Genomic DNA, 9,214 nt, shown 5'->3' on the forward strand with positions numbered 1-9,214 from the left:
TCTCCACGGCATCTCCAGACTCTGTCACGTCTGTCACATGTGCTCAGTGTGAACCTGCTTTCATCTGTGAAGAGCACAGGGTGCCAGTGGCGAATTTGCCTATCCTGGTGATCTGTGGCAAATGCCAAGTGTCCTGCCTGGTGTTGGGCTGTGAGCACAACCCCCATCTGTGGACATCGGGCACTCAGACCATCCCATGGAGTCGGTTTCTAACCGTTTGTGCAGACACATGTACATGTGTGGCCTGCTAGAGGTCATTTTGCAGGGCTCTGGCAGTTCTCCACCTGATCCTCCTTGCACAAAGGCTGAGGTAGCAGTCCTGCTGCTGGGTTGTTGCCCTCCTACGACCCCCTCCACGTCTCCTGGTGTACTGGCCTGTCTCCTGTAGCGCCTCCAGCCTCTGGATACTACACTGATAGACACAGCAAACCTTCTTGCCACAGCTCGCATTGATGTGCCATCCTGGATGAGCTGCACTACCTGAGCCACTTGTGTGGGTTGTAGAGTCCGTCTCATGCTACCACGAGTGTGAAAGCACAACCCAACATTCAAAAGTGACCAAAACATCAACCAGAAAGCATTGGTACTGAGATGTGGTCTGTGGTCTCCACCTGCAGAACCGCTCCTTTATGGAGGGTGTCTTGATAATTGCCAATAATTTCCATCTGTTGTCTATTCCATTTGCACAACAGCAAACAGAAATTGATTGTCAATCAGTGTTGCTTCCTAAGTGGACAGTTTGAGTTCACAGAAGTTTGATTTACTTGGAGTTATAGTCTGTTGTTTAAGGCTATGTGCACACGTTGTGGATTTGGCCCTGCGGATCCGCAGCAGTTTTCCATGCGTTGTACAGTACCATGTAAACCTATGGAAAACCAAATCCGCAGTGCACATGCTGCAGAAAATTCCACGCAGAAATGCTGCAGATTATTTTCCACAGCATGTAAATTCTTTGTGCGGATTCCGCAGCGTTTTACACTTGTTCCATTAATGGTATCCGCAGGTGTAAAAACGCAGGTGAAATCCGCACAAAATTCACAGTAAATCCGCAGGTAAAACACAGGGCGTTTCACCTGCGGATTTTTCAGAATCCGCACAGAAAAATCTGAAATGGAATCTGCAACATGTGCACATACCTTAAGTGTTCCCTTTATTTTTTTGAGCAGTGTACTTTACATCACACATTCAGAAATACGTTAGTTATTGTATCCCTGATATAGTCCAGGTGGTCTAGAGTGGCTCTATGGGTATTTAATACTTAAATTATTCCCAAAAAACTCCTCCATGGATAGGTGATCTATATCCATATTCCTCCATCCGTCCAACTGTAGGGGCTCCGAGCGATCCCAAGATCAGGGATCTGGATGACCATGAATAGCACAGTCCTGAATGGAGCATTGGTGCGCGTGCTCGGCTTCCGCTCCATTCACTGTCTATGGGACTGTAGGAGAAAGCACAGCGCTGTAGTCTGCAGTGCCATAGACAATGGAGCCGAGGCGGCGCATGCACAACTCTACCGTTTATGAAGGGCTGCAGTGCCCGATTTCTAGTCCCATCAGTGGAATGTCCAGTAATCAACAATTTATCTCCTATCTTATGAATAGGGAATAACCTTTTAATATCCCTGGTGGTCTGAGGTGATGAAAGGGTTACTGTCCCTTTTTCTCAATTTCTCATGAGTTATTTTAAAGAAAAATAAATCTGAAATGTTACAATTTTCACGCCGATCACAAAACCTAATATTAGACTCCTACTTTGTGCTCTTTTCAGCAAGCACATGGACATCAGCAGCAATAGACAGACTCTGACCCATTGGCTACTAGAGAAAAGCTTTCTAGGTATGCTCTTATCAGGGAAAAGGGCATTGTACAGGAGGAGGAGGTGAGCTGTGACATCATTTATTGTGAATGCTGGATCCTGTGTTATCTACTGTATATAGAAGTGTTATCAGTCATTGTACAGGAGGAGGAGGTGAGCTGTGACATCACCTATTGTGAATGGTGGATCCTGTCTGATCTACTGTATATAGAGGTATTATCAGTCATTGTACAGGAGGAGGAGGTGAGCTGTGACATCACCTATTGTGAATGGTGGATCCTGTGTTATCTACTGTATATAGAGGTGTTATCAGTCATTGTACAGGAGGAGGAGGTGAGCTGTGACATCATTTATTGTGAATGCTGGATCCTGTGTTATCTACTGTATATAGAAGTGTTATCAGTCATTGTACAGGAGGAGGAGGTGAGCTGTGACATCACCTATTGTGAATGGTGGATCCTGTGTTATCTACTGTATATAGAAGTGTTATCAGTCATTGTACAGGAGGAGGAGGTGAGCTGTGACATCACCTATTGTGAATGGTGGATCCTGTGTTATCTACTGTATATAGAAGTGTTATCAGTCATTGTACAGGAGGAGGAGGTGAGCTGTGACATCACCTATTGTGAATGGTGGATACTGTGTTATCTACTGTATATAGAGCTGTTATCAGTCATTGTACAGGAAGAGGAGGTGAGCTGTGACATCACCTATTGTGAATGGTGGATCCTGTGTTATCTACTGTATATAGAGGTATCAGTCATTATACAGGAGGAGGAGGTGAGCTGTGACATCATCTATTGTGAATGCTGGATCCTGTGTTATCTACTGTATATAGAGGTATCAGTCATTATACAGGAGGAGGAGGTGAGCTGTGACATCACCTATTGTAAATGGTGGATCCTGTGTGATCTACTGTATATAGAGGTGTTATCAGTCATTGTACAGGAGGAGGAGGTGAGCTGTGACATCACCTATTGTGAATGGTGGAGCCTGTGTTATCTACTGTATATAGAGGTGTTATCAGTCATTGTACAGGAGGAGGAGGGGAGCTGTGATATCACCTATTGTGAATGGTGGATCTTGTGTTATCTACTGTATATAGAGGTGTTATCAGTCATTGTACAGGAGGAGGAGGTGAGCTGTGACATCACCTATTGTGAAAGGTGGATCCTGTGTTATCTACTGTATATAGAGGTGTTATCAGTCATTGTACAGGAGGAGGAGGTGAGCTGTGACATCACCTATTGTGAATGGTGGATCCTGTGTTATCTCCTGTATATAGAGGTGTTATCAGTCATTGTGCAGGAGGAGGAGGTGAGCTGTGACATCACCTATTGTGAAAGGTGGATCCTGTGTTATCTACTGTATATAGAGATGTTATCAGTCATTGTACAGGAGGAGGAGGTGAGCTGTGACATCACCTATTGTGAATGGTGGATCCTGTGTTATCTCCTGTATATAGAGGTGTTATCAGTCATTGTGCAGGAGGAGGAGGTGAGCTGTGACATCACCTATTGTGAAAGGTGGATTCTGTGTTATCTACTGTATATAGATGTGTTATCAGTCATTGTACAGGAGGAGGAGGTGAGCTGTGACATCACCTATTGTGAAAGGTGGATCCTGTGTTATCTACTGTATATAGAGGTGTTATCAGTCATTGTGCAGGAGGAGGAGGTGAGCTGTGACATCACCTATTGTGAAAGGTGGATCCTGTGTTATCTACTGTATATAGATGTGTTATCAGTCATTGTACAGGAGGAGGAGGTGAGCTGTGACATCACCTATTGTGAATGGTGGATCCTGTGTTATCTCCTGTATATAGAGGTGTTATCAGTCATTGTGCAGGAGGAGGAGGTGAGCTGTGACATCACCTATTGTGAAAGGTGGATCCTGTGTTATCTACTGTATATAGATGTGTTATCAGTGATTGTACAGGAGGAGGAGGTGAGCTGTGACATCACCTATTGTGAATGGTGGATCCTGTGTTATCTCCTGTATATAGAGGTGTTATCAGTCATTGTGCAGGAGGAGGAGGTGAGCTGTGACATCACCTATTGTGAAAGGTGGATCCTGTGTTATCTACTGTATATAGAGATGTTATCAGTCATTGTACAGGAGGAGGAGGTGAGCTGTGACATCACCTATTGTGAATGGTGGATCCTGTGTTATCTCCTGTATATAGAGGTGTTATCAGTCATTGTGCAGGAGGAGGAGGTGAGCTGTGACATCACCTATTGTGAAAGGTGGATCCTGTGTTATCTACTGTATATAGATGTGTTATCAGTCATTGTACAGGAGGAGGAGGTGAGCTGTGACATCACCTATTGTGAAAGGTGGATCCTGTGTTATCTACTGTATATAGAGGTGTTATCAGTCATTGTACAGGAGGAGGAGGTGAGCTGTGACATCACCTATTGTGAATGGTGGATCCTGTGTTATCTACTGTATATAGAGGTGTTACCAGTCATTGTACAGGAGGAGGAGGTGAGCTGTGACATCACTTATTGTGAATGGTGGATCCTGTGCTGTCTACTGTATATAGAGGTGAAGGATCCTTCAGAGGCTGTAGTTGGGCATAAACCTACTATTCGGCTGTCCCCTATACAACGCTCACAAGCAGAAACTGTTGCACTGGTCCAGACAGACATGGAGACTAATTGTTAGGGTATGTTTCCACGTTCAGGAAACGCTGCGTTTTTGACGCTGCGTTTTTCTGCTGCGTCAAAAACGCAGCGTCCAGATGTTACAGCATAGTGGATGGGATTTTATGAAATCCAGACTCCACTATGCGTTTAAAAACGCATGCGTTTTTGCCGCGAAAACGCATGCGTTGTGCGTTTTTTCAAAACGCTGCATGTTGCTACTATGAGCAAAACACACAGGTACACCGCAGGTGACCTGCCAGTGACCTCAGGTGCAGTTTTGGTCAGGATTTTACTTGCATAAAATCCTGACCAAAGACTGATGCAATCCTGAACGTGGAGACATACCCTAAAACAGTCTTGTGCACTGATGATGCTGTGCCACCCTGGATGGTCCAGATGGATGGAGTAGTGGATGGACACCATGTCCCAAGAAGCTTGCAACATCAGCAAGGAGGTGGTGGAGTCATGTTTAGGGGAGAAAGCTGGTAGTCCCTTTAGGGTCCCAGAAGGTGTGAAAATGACCTTGACAAAGTATATAGAGTTTCTGATTAATCACTTTCTTCCATGGTACAAAAAGAAGAACTGTGCCATCTGTAGCAAAGTCATCTTCATACTGACAATGCCCCGTCTCATGCTGCAAGGAAGACCTGAGTCATTGGCTGCTATGGGCATAAAAGAGGAAACTCATGGTGCGGCCACCACCCTCCCCTGACCTCAGCACTATTGGGAACCTTTGGAGTATCCTCTAGAAGAAGATCTATGAGGGTGGGGGGCCAATCACATCAGAACAGCAGCTCTGGGGGCGATTCTGATCCTGCAAAGAAATTCAAGAAGAAACTCTCCAAATACCCACAAGTTCTATGGAGGCAGAATGGTGGCGCTGACATCACAGACGCTCCGATGTAACGTGGATGGTTTCGATTGAGAAGCTTCTGATCTCAGTAATGTGACGTCTTAATGCTGCAGATCCCACAAATGTCCATTCTCAGTCCTTTACAATGTTTGGAATCTGTTGTGCAGAATAATTTGCTGCATTGTGAGTTTTTTTTAGTGCACTTTACATTGATAGATAGAAGAGCTGCTTATTAATTATTTCTTTTCTACAGAATGTATTTTCATGTGGAAGAAAGCAAATGAATGTAAACTATGACATTCAGTCCAAAAATAGCGCAGGCAGTCTAAACCTAAGGCTAAAATACCCGGCTGTCAGATCACAGAGCGGATCCGAGTGAAGAAGTGACGTGTCTGAGCGTCCTGCTGCATAATGTAAGGGGGTATAATGCTCTCCTGTGCAGTATATAACATACGTAGTCATGCACAAATCATTAGTAATTGCCACTCAGTCAGTTCTGGCTTTTGTTGGCCACATGACCTGCATTTCTGTAGAATTTCCCATTTTCCTGGCTTTTTGGGTTAGAGATTCATCCCCCTTATAAACAATAGGAAGTGCTGAAGTCTGGCTGCCTGCAGTCACGACTAGAGGGAGCTCATGAGTCACTGTCCTATAACTAGAAGCCATTAATGGCCGTCATGAGCCGGTGGTGCCTACAAGCAGCGCTGCCTTCACTGCGCCTCACGAGACCAGAGTCTTTATGATAACACTGGACAACATGGACGTCTTCTCTACTCTGTGCAGAAATTAACCCCTAGGACAACCAGGACTTTACACTTTATTACCTGACCTGACTTTATTATTGACCAAATGCAGAGTGAGCATTAACTCCTTCACCCCCCTAGACAACAAGAGATGTTATTAACCCCATCAGTTACCTGGTCACTGAAGAGTGCACTTCTAAATACTTCACCCTAGACCACCAGGGATGTTGTAATGAAGCCTTCACTGTACTAAACCACTAAAAGAGTTGACATTAATTCCTTAGACCACATACAAAACTGTTACCAAACCCTTCCAGGATCCTGGCAGCCAGAGACTTCACTTTCCATTATTCTAGACCACCAGGGATCTTGACATTATATAAGGTAGCCAAAAAAGTTGTCATCAACTCATTAATTAGGACAAGAGGTGTTGTCAGTAACCCTTCACTGCCCTAGCGACAAGAGATTTCAATACAAAATACATCACTACTCTGGACCACCAGGGATGGTAACATGAATCCTTTCATTATGTTAAACCACCAAATAAGTTGACATGGATTCCTCATTACAATAGACTGTAAGTATGAAGGATGTTATTAGCCCATTCACTGTCTTAGAAACCAAGGATTACATTACTCTAGACCACCAGGGATGTTACTATTAAATAATGCTCCAAACCAACAAGGAATTCACTACTAAGTATTACTGTAGATAACCAGGAATTTAACAACTTAGTACTACTCTATATAAACATAAGCGTCAGTTAAATACAAGGTGACTCTATAGCGAATGACTAATCTTGGAGAATAAGGAGTCAAAAACTGGTCTAAAGAGTAACATTACAACAATATTTATTGAAAATTCAACCTACATATAAAACATACATAGTACAAATAGCAAAACCATGTTACAAATAGTACATAGTGATTGTATCCACAAGTGCAACCAGTGCACCAGGTTCACAGAACGGGACAATAGTATAATAATATATATGTCAGATTGCGGTAAATGATAATTATGATCACTGCGCTTGTGCAAATGGGTCTGATATGTGATCACCTAAACTAGTACCTACCGTAGCGCAATGCTACTGGCCTAATCCCGCTACACACAAAGATACCCCGCAATGTGACATTGTTAATGAAAAGGTAGAAAAACTAATTACCCATGGATGTCCACAAAGGGCCCATCTGGATCCTGGTTAAATACCCCAACGCGCGTTTCGCGTTATGTGTAACCGCTTCCTCAGGGGGCGCCCTACTACTCTAGACCACCAGGGATCACTACTACATTAATCTAGACCACCAGGGATTTCACTACTATATACAACTGTAGACCACGAGGGTTTTCGCTACTAAATACTACTCTAGACCACCAGGGATCACTACTACATTAATCTAGACCACCAGGGATTTCACTACTATATACAACTGTAGACCACGAGGGTTTTTACTACTAAATACTACTCTAGACCACCAGGGATGTTACTATTACATAATACTCCAAACCACAAAGGGATTTTACAGCTAAATATTACTCTCTAGACCAACAGGGATGATAACATAAATTCTTCCAGCACCTTAGGACACCAGATAAGTATTAACCCCTTTACATTTGAGGGGTGTTACCATGAAACTCTTCACCACTATCAAGGACCAGAGCTATTGTATAGACATCAGGCAGGAAACGTTTTGTCTAGTCGGGGGTCTGGGCTGGGCTGTCAGACCCTTGGAATCATTTTTGTCTTTTGGCAGATCAGTACACAATGAAGCATTTTGTGGACCCTTTTCTAACCTTGCGTGTTGATTACTGTGCCGCACCCTTGGTCAGGTCACACCAGCACATATATATGTGTTCTGCATGCGTGTGATCGGCGCACCTAGAATGGGAAAGGTTGTGGACTGGTGAGAGGTGTGCAGCAGCTGTTCCGGGCCCGGCCGCAGAATGCTGAGCTTTCACAAAAACTTAAGTCTGCTTGGCTGCAGATGGCCTGAGAATCCTCCCGTTGTGCCCGGGGCGCCCGCCTCTTCTGCCATCCCAGGTGCAATGTGATGTGATTCGGTGAACTTACGCCTTGTTAGCTGCCTGGAACGGGGAACGCAGATCCTCCCTGATCGCTGCCTTGTCCAGAAGTCAACACACCCTAATCCCCCCCAACATTCTTCTGATTCTCGGCCTTTTCCCACAATGTCACCGAGTTCCCGTATCTGCTGCATTTATGGTCCCAATGCAAAATATCAAACAATTCTATGAAATTGTTACAATGTATTTATGCGATTGTCCCAGCATTTAGGTTACAACTGTAGCTCGATGGCAACTTTAGGTAGTAGAACAGCCGTAAGTTTAAAGAGCTTGTCCACTAGGTCACCGAAGAACATCATGGTCGGAAGAATAGAAGGATCAAAGTGAAGAGGAAGATCAGCAATCCGATGGCTTGATACAACCAACATAATGGCGGAGAAGACCCTAGCGGACCTATCTAGGCTTCCACAATATCGATCTTCCTACAGAGCGTTCATCCATCAAGTCACCAAGACTCGAGATCAAGCCGGAGGCCGTTAGAGAAAAAAAACACAACTTTATGATGGGTCACTAATATCAGGTTGGTGGGGGTTCAACCCACGGCACTGCCACTAATCAGCTGCTATATGTTCCAATGGCAGCCGAATATATACATATGACTGATCGGAAGCACTGCCGCTCCGTACACCATGTAGTGGCCGTTCTCGTGTAATGCAGCTCAGATCATATTCACTTCAATAGGAGCAGAGAACGGCCACTACATAGTGTATGGAGCGGAGCTGCTCTGGCTTAATATACAGTAAACATCCATCCACTGTAGGAAATGCAAATGGTTAATGGGTGGAATTGGTGGAAGTGCCGGTTGTCTGACCCCCAAATCTAATATTGATGACTTATGCTAAGGAAAGGTTATCAGTATTAGTATACGTTCATATTAAACATGTCAATATTAGTATAAGTCCTGGACAATCCCTTTAAGGAGAGAAAGTCTCCAAATATCCTCAGGTTTGCAATGAAGAATGTATCAATTCAACGACAGTAAACAAAGATATTGAAAATAATGAAGAATTTAAACAGAAATGGTGGAATTTATCATAGGTGTAATCTTTGAGGTGAGTTTTGCTTGTGGC

Source organism: Ranitomeya variabilis, chromosome 7 (assembly GCF_051348905.1).
Source record: "Ranitomeya variabilis isolate aRanVar5 chromosome 7, aRanVar5.hap1, whole genome shotgun sequence".
Taxonomy (NCBI): Eukaryota; Metazoa; Chordata; class Amphibia; order Anura; family Dendrobatidae; genus Ranitomeya; species Ranitomeya variabilis.